This window comes from Macaca nemestrina, chromosome 8 (genome assembly GCF_043159975.1).
Source record: "Macaca nemestrina isolate mMacNem1 chromosome 8, mMacNem.hap1, whole genome shotgun sequence".
Lineage (NCBI taxonomy): Eukaryota > Metazoa > Chordata > Mammalia > Primates > Cercopithecidae > Macaca > Macaca nemestrina.
The window spans coordinates 28,348,960-28,361,985 of record NC_092132.1 but is presented as its reverse complement, the minus strand read 5'-3'; the positions used below and the strand labels follow the sequence as shown (position 1 = coordinate 28,361,985).

At 37.4% G+C, this 13,026-nt stretch overlaps 1 long non-coding RNA gene across 2 annotated transcripts in view; it reads right to left on the bottom strand.

The window, feature by feature from the left end:
- The window catches only part of LOC105475939 (uncharacterized), a 94,819-nt gene extending 82,743 nt beyond the window's left edge, over positions 1-12,076 (bottom strand). For both annotated transcript variants that reach the window (XR_011606807.1, XR_011606808.1), the window contains exon 1: positions 11,872-12,076. This is a non-coding gene — a long non-coding RNA (uncharacterized lncRNA). The remainder of the gene's footprint in view (positions 1-11,871) is intronic.
- Positions 12,077-13,026: the final 950 nt, after the last annotated feature.

The following is a 13,026-nucleotide window of genomic DNA, read 5'->3' as shown; positions in this document are numbered from 1 at the left end:
CAGAGTTACCTGCACAGAACCGTTTCCCACCCACGTTTTTTTCTAGAGGGAGCAGTTTTCTTCATATCGGTCTTAGTATCAGTGTTTTTTGGGACTCACTTTGTGACACAGGCCTAAAGTAGAAAACTTCGTAGTAAGCAGGAAATATTAAATATAGCAGATGACTCTAAGCCATATGTTTTTCTCTTCAAATAATCCTAATTGGTGTTATGCTTTATTTCACTGGTGTTTTACAATCTGGTACATTGGGGAGAGCCACAGGGTCATTTATTGAACACTCAGGACAATGGGCGGAAGTACTTGTTGAGTAGCTTAACTTCTGCCACAAATGACAGGTGTCTAATGGTTTGGGAGAAGAGGAAGGAGAAGCAGCAGTGGAATGCGCTTGAATAAGAAGGAACAAGAGCAAACATTAGTAAGAGAGAAGGGGGATAATACTGGGCATAAAGGTTTCAATCAGGTGAATCAGTCCTGGAGAGGTCATCTGGGCTGTCTGTTTAGACCAGGCAGAAGAAACTAGAAATCCAGAAACCCAAAAACTGGCATATTGTAGGGAAAAAGGGGTAGGTTCCCAGGAAAATAGTTTGTGGAAGCTAGGTGGTGTTCTAGCCTTGTGCACAGAAAATGCTGAGTAAATAGCCTTTGGAAAATGGACACCAGCAGATAATAGAAGTTGATATTGAATCAAAGAGTTTTCAAGTTAGGTGGTTTCAAACATTCTTTCTGCTGAGGATCAGATATAATATCAGACTATAGCTGGGCTGGGTGCTGCAGGAAGAGGAAAATCAAGTTAAGAAAACTGAGCAGGAAAAGACGGGCAGAGAACAAGGGAGCTATCAACTCCTGGCTGAGGTGCCAAATAAATACATCTCTCTCAGGTCTCTCATTCCTCCTGTTGAAATGCACCCTAACAGCTGCTAGTTTAGTATCCACTTTGGGGTCCCTGTTTAGTCACTGAAAACAAATACTGTCATCATTTCAGCAGAGAATATCCGTAGATAGCACATATTTTATATATATTTACATAGCAAGTTTACAGCTAACAAAAGATTGCTCTGATGAATATACAAGGAGAGAGATTAAAATGTACAAATATGCTTAGAGCTTAAGAGAAAGCATTTACCTCATTTTCTTCCTGTCGTGAGGGTAGATGCTTAAGAACAGCATGAAAAATAGTGATTCTCCATTTATTCTGAAGCTTTGTTCATTGTTATGATGATACTGCCATTCACATTTTAAACAGATTTTTAAAAGATCTATATTTCTAATTCACATTACATAATATTCATCTAGCATGTTCACAACAAGATAAAGCTAATAAAATCAGGGAATATCATCGAGGTTTAAGGTATAGTAAGGTGTTTAAGAGAGTGCCTGGGTTTGTATCCTGGCTCTGTTGCTTGACGCTGTGTGACCTTGAATAAGTCACTTTACTTTCTGTTCCCCAGTTTTTTAATTTGTAAAAGGAAGGAAATAGTGTCTAATTTATAGGGTTGTTTAGAGATTAAATGAGTTAATATATATGAGGCACTAGAACTGTACCAGGCACAAAGTAAATGTAGCAGAGTACTAAAGCTTGCTATTTCTACTGTTATTAATATTATTATTAAAGATCATAGTTACAGGGTCCAGTGGCTCAGGGTGGTGCTGTGGTTTTCTCTTGTGTTCTAATATCAGCCTGCTCTCAAGCACTTTGCTTCAGTTTCTGAAGTTGCCAAATCATATTAGAATATAAGGTTTCTTCATCCCTGTACCTAAATTTTATCTCAGTTGCAACAGCATTTCATTTCTGTATTTTCTATGTTTGTAGTGCTTTCTCTCAATCAAAATGTTTACTAAACACTCTCTGTCTGGCATAGTTTTTGGCCCAATAGAAGCAAGGCAGAAGCCAACACCAAAGTCAAATTGATGTGGAGCCACAGTGAAGAGGATGGGAAAGGGCCGTGCACTTGTGGAATTGACATTCTAGTTCAGGCAGGTGGAGAATAAGTAAAGAAACAAGCAAATACAGCAATTTCAGAATACCTGTGAAGAAAAGGAAGCATTATGTGAGAGTGACTAAATGAGGCAGAGAAATCTAACTTTTATTGGCTGCCCAGGCCGTGAAAGACCTTGCTGAGAAGATTCTGGGTTGGAGGAGAAGATTCGGAAGAGATGAATTTCTTTTTATTAATGAGTTCATTTTCGATGATGGCTTTCTGTCCAACAGGGAAGTTATCTAGACTTGTGCTGTCCCATAGAAACATAATGTGAGCCACTTACATAATTTTGAGGTTTCTTGTAACCATATTTGAGAAGTTCGTAGAGCTGGGCATGGTGACATCTGCCTGTAGTCCCAGCTACTTACTGGGGAGGCTAAAGTGGGAGGATCATTCCAGTCCAGGCATTCTGGGCTATAGCGCACTATGCTGATTGGGGTCCACACTAAGTTTGGCATCAATATGGTTACCTCCCTGGGAACAGAAAACCACCAGGTTGCCTAAAGAGGGATGAACTGGCCCAGGTCAGAAACAGAGTAGGTCAACACTCCCATGCTGAACAGCAGTGGGGTTGCACTTGTGTATAGCCACTGCATTCCAGCCTGAGCAACATATTGAGACCTTGTCTCTTATAAATAAATAAATAAATAAATACATACATACATAAAAATGTAAAAGTAAAGAAGAATTAGTTGTAATTAGTTTTAACAACGTATTTTAACATAATATATCAAAAATATTATTTCAACATGTAACAATATGAACAATCATTGAGATATTTTATATTCTTTTTTTTACTAAGTCTTCAAAGTCCATAATGTCTTTGATGCTTATTTAGCGCATCTCAATCGGACTTGCCACATTTCAAATACTTAGCAGCCACAGGGGGTTGGCGCCACAGTGTTTGGATACACCACTGCCTTGATAGCGCCACTGTGTTGGAAAGCGCCACTGTGTTGGAAAGCGCCACCGTGTTGGAAAGCGCCACTGTGTTGCATAGCACTATTGCGTTTGATAGTGCTGGCCTAGACCACAGGTTGAAAACTGTGGCCCTTGGGCCAAATCTGGCTAGCACTTTTTTTTTTTTTTTTTTTTTTTGACAGAGTCTTGTTCTGTTGCCCAGGCTGGAGTGCAGTGGCACAATGTTGACTCACTGCAATCTCCGCCTCCCAGGTTCAAGTGATTCTCCTGCCTCAGCCTCCCCAAGTAGTTGGGACTAGAGGGGCCCACCACCACGCCTAGCTAATTTTTTGTATTTTTAGTAGAGATGGAGTTTCGCCATGTTGGCCAGGCTGGTCTTGAACTCCTGACCTCCGGTGATCTGCCCACCTCGGCCTCCCAAACTGTTGGGATTATGGGCGTGAGCCACCGCGCCCAGCCCACCTGTTGTTTCATATGAACTACCAGCTAAGCATTTTTTAAAAAATTTTCAACATGGTTAAATTTTAAATGGTCATGTAAGTACCAGAAGTAGTCTTGGTTTCATCTTAAAATACTGAGTCTCTGGCCCCTTAAGAAAAAATTTTCAGACTCTCTATTGAGATTATCACAACAATCACCACAGAGACTGTGAGGTTCGAGAAACAGGACCCATCTTACTCCACGTTATATCCTGAGTATTCAGCACAAGGCCTGGCAATAGCTGAAGCTCAATGCATTTTTAAAAATGAATCAGTGTATATAACAATGTAGACTAGTGCTCACAGTTATGAAGTTACTTTTAGACTAACAGGTGTTTACTCCTGGTGATCATTCTGTCACAATTTCATAAAAAAATAAAGGCAGTTTCTAATTTTCAGCACTTTCCTTATTTCCCCTGCCTCAAATTTCACACATTGATTCTACATTGCCTTATTAAGCACCATTCCTGAATGCTCCCTCTGTTGTTTCATTTATCCTATTACAAGAGGGCAACAGATTTCAGTTTCTTAACTCCCAGTTCTTTAAACACACATTTGTCTTAAGCAATGATTGCATCATTCGTTGTTTAATGTTCCTTTTTGCTTCCTTCTTGAGGGCGAGAAATGGACCCATTTTGGTTGCAGTAGTAATCCCAGCACCTAGCTCAGGGACTGGAACATGGAGGGTGTGCTGTATTGAAAAGAGTGTTTGAAAACATGCTAAAATCTATGAAATGGGCTCTTGGGATGGTGTGTTGGAAAAATATTCTAGACAGAGGAAGCAGTGCAAGCCAAGGCATTGAGAAGCAGTGATACCAGAAAATCAAGATTTGTTTTGAGAACTGTAGTTGGTATGGCTGGAATGTTGAGGGCATGGTAGGGGAGAGTGTAGTGAGTGAGGCCCTGGATTGCAATAGGTCCAGCACACATCTTCAAAGAACATGTGGGACAACAACACTTTCAGATTTTATTCTGAAGGCTAAGAGCTTAAGTACTTGCAGGAGTCAGGCAGGTAAGAAAAGGCACAGCTGGGCACAAGATGATAGAACGCAATTGCCTGTCCGCCTCAGTGCAGGCCTCAGTCGTGGGAGGAGAAGACTCTGATGAAAGAGAGAGGGTTTGCAGCCAGTTGTTGCAACTTTGCTTCCAACAGATGAGAAAATAAATGCCTCTTCAATACATGGAGGTTGTGTAAAATTAGCCCTACATTTGGCTACAAAGAAAATTTCTTTAAATAAATTTTAAATAAATGGAAATTTTATAGGCTCATTCTCCAATGAAAAACCAATAAAAAGATAAACAATAGAAAGACAAATATAAATTAAATTAACAAACTATCATTTTATTCATGAAATTGGTAAACATTAAAATTATGGTAATGTTAAATATTGTCAAGGGTAGGAGGAAAAGGTTACTTCTTACTGTGTTGGTGAAAATGTGAATTATTACAAACTGTCTGGAAAGCAATCTGGTACTAATTATTAAAGTTAAACATATACATAGTTCTTGACCTAGCAATCTCATTCAGGAGAATCTAGCTCTTACAAATAGAAATCCAAGTAATTAAGTATATGTGCACAAGAATATTTAGTGCACCATTGTTGTGAATAAAAGAACAGGAAAATGGTGAATTGGGGAATAGTTGAATGAATTCTGGCACATCTATAAAATTGGATCTCATACAGCTATTTTAAAAAGAATGAACAGTATCTTTATTTTTTTACTTGGAGAGATATTGGTATTGTATTTTGTAAGAAAAGCAAGACACTGATAAGGTATAAAATTATCTCATTCTTGAATATCAAACAATGTTATGACCCTTCTCTCTTTATAAATATCTGTAGATGTTTTTATATGACTATAAAAACCTAAAGAAAAGAGTGGAATAATACGCGATAGACTTAATAGACCCTTACTTCTGAACTGCAGTGGTATTTGTGAGAATGGAAAAGAAGATGGAGAAAAGGGAGAGAAGTAAAATTTTAGAAAGACTTTAAAAAGTTGGCCAATGAGAGAAAGTAGAATGTATAATGGTGTCATTTCTGGGTGGTTAGAATTCAGTTGCCATTTTTTATGGTCCAAGAGCTAATAATGATTGTCATATTTTTAAACAGTTACCTTTTAAATGGTTATATAGGTACCTAGTATAATAGCCTTGATTTTTTTCCTCTTGGTCCTGAAAGCCTACAATTGTTACCATGTAGAACTTATCAAAAAGGTTTGCTGCCCTCTGATCTGTTAAAACTTTGAGGATCCCTACTTGTACTTTGAAAACAATTTGAAGTAAATAGATAACACATTTCTCTATTATTTAGTGACTTTGTTTGAAGTCACCTCAATTTCATTTTAATATTTTTGTTCTTTTCTTCTAAATGCATCTTGTTTTCTTAAAATGTGCTTCTAGAGGATCTGCTGTAGGATCCTCCAACCAGCCACAGTGTCCTCTACAAAAACAAAAACTGCAAGATTTTATTGAGAGAGATGAAAGAATATCCAAATATATAGAGGGATACCATGCTCATGGATTAGAGGATCCTATAATGGAAAGATGTCTTTTCTCAGCACATTCATTTACATTTTCGAGGCAATGTCAGCAAAAACCCAAGCAGGTTTTAAAAATTGCTATTTTTTTTGTGTGTGAAAATTTGCAAGCTGAATCTAAAATCTTGCATGGATTTGCAAAAGGTCAAGAAAATACACGGGAATCTCAAGGAAGAACAAAGTTGTGGGGTTTACACAACCATTTATCAAGACATTTATTATACAACAATAATAATTAAAACAGTATGGTATTGGTCCAAAGACACACAAGTTAATCAACAGAACACAATAGGAGAGCCCAGAAATAAACCTACACAGATGTAGACCCTCAGTTTGTGACAGAAGTGCTGCTGCAGTGTAATGGGGAAAGATGACCATTTTAAAGAATGATATTGGGTCAGTGGGATAGTTATATGGGAGAAAAAAAATGAATCTTGATACTAGATAAATTGTTGCTCAAATGTAAAAGTTTAAAAAGTTAAGTTCCTATAAGAAAATAGATTTATGGTCTTGAGATAAGTAAAAATTTTTTAAAAAGGTCAAAAAACACTAACCATCAGGGGAAGATTGATGATTGAACTGCATTGACATTAGGATCTTCCATTTTTTATGTTAGGTACATGATGATGAGTTAGGGATGATACAAGCTGGATTCAAACAGCGGAATAGGCAAAAAAGAGGTCTGGTATGAATGACCTTTAGTGTCCCTCTTATAAACCAGAAAATGGGAAAGGGGCCTTAAGCTTAGAAATCTGAGAAATGCTCGATTAAACAGAATCAGTTTTTTAAATGCAAAACTTCTCAGAACTTTTGTGCATTTTGAGCCTTTTGAAAAAGAGTAGTCAGCATTTCTAGATTTATTTTTTAAATTACAAAAGTAGAGTTCTCAATGAAATTCTTGAATGATTAATGTTCTCTGGGATATATACTGGAAAGATTATGTCCCTTGCACACTTAAGCGTGTAATAAAATATATTTTGAATGAAGGAATGATTGAACTCCCAGTGAGTTAGGGACAATGACAGCACTATTCTCCCTCCAGACAGCCAAAGGAAATGAGCAACAGAAGCCCAAATCCTTATTTCCAGTTCCATTCATATTCTCTTCTTCCATGCTTTTCTTTGATCCAAGGCTGATTGATCCTATATCTCTAGGGCAGAAAATCTGATTGCCTTTTCACAGGAACCACAGCTCTTGAAATCTTACCTAAGCTTCCTAATAGAGCTTTAATAGCAATCAGTACCTGCCTGAACTTCTGGTGGCCTTGCAACTAACCATATTTCAGGGAAAGATGCTACTGTGCTGAATACCTGATGGATGCTCTTCTTGGGAGAAGAAAATGGCATTTAATGGTCTCAGGATTAAGGTTACAGAGATAGCACCAGGCTATCTGCAGCCTCAAGGCTTTTAAAGCATCCCCTGGGCATGAGCCAGTGTGAATGTTTCCTTTCCTTCTCAGGGTGATGGTGCATTTGTTCGTAACACGGAGCTGCATTTTAGGAGTTATGAAGGCAAGGCAGAAGGGAGATGCGGGGGTTGGGGGGAGAAAAGGAGAGAGAACTGCCTGTCCCTTCACAGCAAAGAACAGCACATTCCTTTAGTGAATCTTGTTGATTGCAATCCCCTGGCTGACTTTGGTATGCTTCAGTTATAATTAACTTCCATATATTTCATGGGATTAGTGACATGTCAGCATTTTTTGAACATAGTTCTAATCATTGCATGTAATAATATTATTTGTCTTCAATACAGGCACATTTTAGGGTGATAAAGATAAAAAGAGCACCCACACAATTTCATGAAACTTCCATTTGTTTTTTCTTTTAAGAAAGCATAGGGCAGAAAATATATACATATATATTCTTTTGCTCAGCAGAAATGGCAAAGAGAAATGGTTAATGGAAAGCAAGTATGCCCGGAAGAAATTCTTGGGTAAGAGTTTTTAGATCAATGCTCAAACTAATCTCACACTCCGAGGAACTGACCTCCCTCTCTCTGTACATGATATTCTCTCCCATAGGGCAGAAGCAGGTTTATTAGCCTCCTTTTATTTTGCAGTGATTCACTACAGTAGAAAGAGAAAAGCTCTTAGATGAAGTATCCAAAGTTGGTGCTCACCCCTCCTAAATGTATACTGTTAGACAAGTCACTTTATCTCTCTGATTCCTGGTTCTCTTATCTGCAGAAAAGGGAAGGAATGGTTAAAACACGTACATGTGTTTTGCACTCTTGCTGTCTGGTAGGCCCTGTGCTACGCAATCTGGATACTTTATCTGTTTAATCCTCACAAAATGAATGCAGAGAGAGAGATTTCTATTTTAAAACAAGAAACCTGGGGTTGATAGAGATTAGATGACTAATCTGAGGTCACATAGCTGATGGGGTAGCAGAGCTTTGATGTGTCTAGGTGCGACTGATTCCACGGTCCGGGTGCCACTAAATTACCCTAACACTTTGGTTGTGAGGAATAAAAGAGATGCCTGAAAGCCCATTATAATTTGTAAATCCCCATATAAATGTGAGGCGTTATCACTGGGTAGCACTCATCGTGGTTACTGAGAGCTAGGTCTTGTAGGAAGTGTACCGAGAATGAAAATATGGTGTATTTTCTGGCTAGAGCATCATCCAAACTAAAAGGGCATGTGTTTGTCGACAGGGATAGAAAGTTGAATACAGGAAGAAAAAGGACGGGCTCATCTTGACCTCAAGGCTGCATCTACCTCTCAACACCATTTCCTATCACCCACGCAAGTGCTCACGAGGCTACATTAGCCTGTTCTCAGGTTCTTCCAAGTCAAACTCTTCCTTGCCCCAGATCCTTGTATTTGGTGTTCTCTCTGCCTAGAAAATTCTTCCTACAGCTGTTTTCTTCCCTTTCTTTGGGTCTCAATTCAAATGTCAGTATGTCAGAAAAACCCAGGCCTCCCAATTATTTTGCTTATATTTTTGTTTATTTACCTGTTAATTGTTTGGCTCTTCTGAACACTGTAGTTCACTGTACTGTATTGTTGACTCCCACAGTGCTAAGCTCTTAACTAGGTGCCCAGTAAATTGGTGTTGAATGAAGAAATGAATGCCAGTGCTTTAGAGGAGACCAGAGAAACCTAGGCAGGACCCTGAGTTGGATGCTAACCTGTACTCCAGTCTCACTGTGATTCTTAAGGATCGTTTCTAGTTAAAGAACAAGATAATAATAAAATTCTCATTTCTTCATTTCTGAATAGGTGTTTCCTTTTGCTTTTATGTTCACCTGCCACCCTGCTGGCTGTCACCTTTGGAGAAGGTATAAGTTATGGGAAAAAGGAGGGTCATTGGAGTTACACAGGACTTGGGTTAAATCCTAATTCTATCATTTACAGAGTGACCTTGGGTGTGTCATTCAAGCTCTCTAAGCCTAAGCTGCTTCATGTATAAAATATTTCATAGGATTATCCTGAGCTTAATTAAGATATTTACAAAGAATGTAAAACAGTGTCTGGCAGACTATGTTTCCCCCCTCTTTCCCAAGGACTTTAACTTTCTTGGAAATAAGTTTTGGTTTTGAAGGCTGCTGTGTGTTGGTCGACTTCCATTTGATTTGTTGATGCTGGAGGGAAAAACAGTGGAGAAAGAGAGGAAGAAAGCTGTTTTAAATGAGATTGTGATCTCCTTGGAGGCAATAATTTTTGTCTGATGTAATATCACAATCACTTGTACTTGCTAGGCTGTTAATAGCAATAAAAAATAAAACTCAGATGGAAATGTTAATAGTGGTTATTTTTAAAATGCAGCATAAAAGTTCAGGTCTTTTACATAGTGAACCAGTCAGATCACTTCCTGAAATATGAATACAACAAACATTTCATGAAATCGTTAAAAACAAAAAGGGTAAGAAGTGCAAACATGGCACTGTTGCCCCTGGTTTCTGGGACGGTCTCTAGACCTCAGAGGGTTGCTGGATAGTGTCTGAAAATTTTGGAATTAGAAACAAGAGCTAGCCTTAATGTTTTCTGACATGTATAAATCTCTGCATCTTCTCACCACAGTTTTTGTTTTTTATTGTAAGGAGTACTAAATTAGGAAGACTAGGTCAAAGAGGGATGTTCTTTTTGTTGAAGTAGAAATATAATTCTTGTACAATCTAAAGTTTCTGAACCACTGAATCTTTTCCCCTTAGCTGATATAAGCAGGTAGAAGGATTACATATGATATACATATGACAAATATATATATGTCATTATATATATCGAAAGAAATATGTGTGTGTCTATAAATAATAAAGCAAATATAATTAATGGATAAAGGTTATCAAACAATTGGCACCTTTGTCTAAGATAACAGTAAAGGACAATGTTAAGGATAAATTGAGGTGGCCTCAATTTACCAGAAATAAATCAGGATGAGTTTTCATTTGCCCTAGTGACATATTACTTCTTAGTGAGCAAATAATGTCAACAGTATTTTATTTTATCCATATAACCAACTGGAAAAGAAATAAGTATTCATGAAAAAATGCATTCATTTAAAGAGATACCACTAACAAGGCTAAGGAAAGGTAAAACTTCTATTTCCAACATTTCTAAACAGAAATATGGTATCTTTTGCCCCCATGCTGAGCTATCCATTTTTCTAAGATGAGCTACTTTGACCCTGCCAGGATTACTCAATAATTCCTCCATTCATTCACAAATCTGTCAGTCGATGATTTCATTATCTTAATTATTGTCAACTTTTGTATTGGCTAAAAGGTGGACTAACTACCCACTTTTAATACTCAGGTCCTTGCAATTGTCATAAGAAATTCAGCATTCCATTCTGGTTACCTAGTCACCTTCTAGTTCTGGGGGTTTAGTGCTTCTAGTGCATAGATTACTTGTTTTGTTTTAAGAGAATTTCAATGAGATTGGAAATTTAGTTTCAGAGCCAGACCTTCAAGGTTAAAACATCAAAACAAATCTCCAAAAAAGAAAGAAACCACAGAAACTATTTGAATAATTTTGACTTGCTTTGAAAACTAAAATTAAAACTTTTAAATTCATCAGCCCATCATCATAACCCCCACATTGCTGAGGTGCTTTGGAAGTGGATCAGTAGTTCTGCCTTTCCCCAGCTCACTGTGATGGCTAATGAAGCTATGTCTGTCTCTCAGACAAACAGCTAATGTAATGGAAAGATAATTATAAACAAGTAAATTATAGGAATTGAACAGAAAACTGATGTTGAGACAGTTTTTCTCCTGTGCAGAGTTATTGTGTTTGTTTGGAGTCATCTAACACTGCAAACACATTCAGAATCATCAAGTCCAATGTCAGAGTATTTGACATTGAAGATAAATTCACTCTTTGAGCAGTCACTTGGAAACCAATTATTAGACAAGACAAAGAGGATGATTTTCCAAACACAATGACAATATTTAAAGTATAGTAGTTCCTAATGGTGCAATGTTTGTTTGTTTTTTTAAAACTGAAGAAGCTGTGCCTAAGTTTTAAGTTTGATGAAAATGTAGCATTTAATAAGGGTAGATCTTAGACATTTTCAGAGCATAGGAAATTCCCTGCTGATTACAGTTCTAAGAATAGCCCAGAAACAGCAGTAGAGCAAATGAAGAAGTGACCCTCAATCGTTCATGGGTATATCAGGGGAGATGTAGCTATATATCAATAAATTGCTGATGGCTTTATACGTTATCAGATTTTAGGCAAATACATTGCCTATACAGAACCATACATTGCCATTATGGTGGGCATTTCTTGTTTTTGTAAAAATAAATTTAAAAAAGTCACTCTAAACAACTTTTACTAGGAAAAGATGCTCTGCATGTAAAATATATGCAGCATTTTCTACTCTCAGCTAATTTTTAGTTATTCACTAGACATGTTATCTACTTCTCAGTTATGGTTCCCATGATCCAGTTAATGTTGCCTCCCATCTTTCTCTTTGTGTAAATTTAACAATATTTCCAATGTTCTTACCAGTTCTTTTTTGAGTGAAGCTAAGGCATGCTCAATGTCTGAACTTGATCTCTTTGGTCTGTCTTCTTCTTTGTCACTGTGGAAGGAATAAACTTCTGCCTGGGTGCCGTGGTTAAATATGACAGATTTTGAAGAAAAATCTTGAAGCCATGTCAGAATCATCTCCATTTTTCTAAATTTAAATTTATTTGAGTGTAGAGTTTAGTCAAGGTAAGTCTAGGTTTTGCTGAGTTATTTAGATAGTCTGGAATGTAAATCTTTGAAAAGTTACAAGTACTTGAATAGCAAACACTAATGTAATATACTCGAGATGATGTTAACCAATGAGAGACTACCATTATTAAAAACTTGAGTTCCTTCTCCTAGTCACACTTGACCTTTATTCAGGGGTATGTTCAAGAAGTATGGGAAAATATCACAGAGATGTGTGCTTTTTCAGCTGAGAACACGTCTTGGAAAATTCTCAAGAGAAGCAATCTATTTAAGATTCCACAAAGAACTAGATATCATAGATGTTTTTCTTTCTAAGCCTACTAACAACAACAAAAAAATCCTGATCTTCTCAGAATTTTTGTGATAAAGATTTTGATGCCATAACTGACCCCCTTGACCCAAATGTTTCACAAAAGAAAGCTGAACTAGATAGTTTTTCCCAAGTACCAGATCTGTTTGACTTCATAAAGCCTCTTACCAAGAATATTAGGCCACATTTACAAATGCTTACTGTGTATTTGATACTATATTAGTAAATGTATGCACATTTTGGTCATTTAATCTTCTCAGAATCCTACAAGATAAATGTTGCCATTAGGCCATTTTACTGGTAAGAAAACTGTTGTTTAGAGAGAAACAGTAGTCACTCAGGGCTGTTCAATTCCAAAGCTTATATGCTTATATACTGTACTATAGGGCTTTCTAGAATTTTGAGAAATCCACTTAGAAATTCAGAGAAATGCCGTTCTAAAGTCTTGAATTCTTTCTTCTTCCTTTTTTTTTAAATGGAGTTTCACTCTTGTTGCCCAGGCTGGAGTGCAGTGGCACGATCTCGGTTCACTGCAACCTCTGCCTTCTGGGTTCAAGCGATTCTCCTGCCTCAGCCTCCTGAGTAGCTGGGATTACAGGCATGCGCCATCATGCCCAGCTAATTTATTTTGT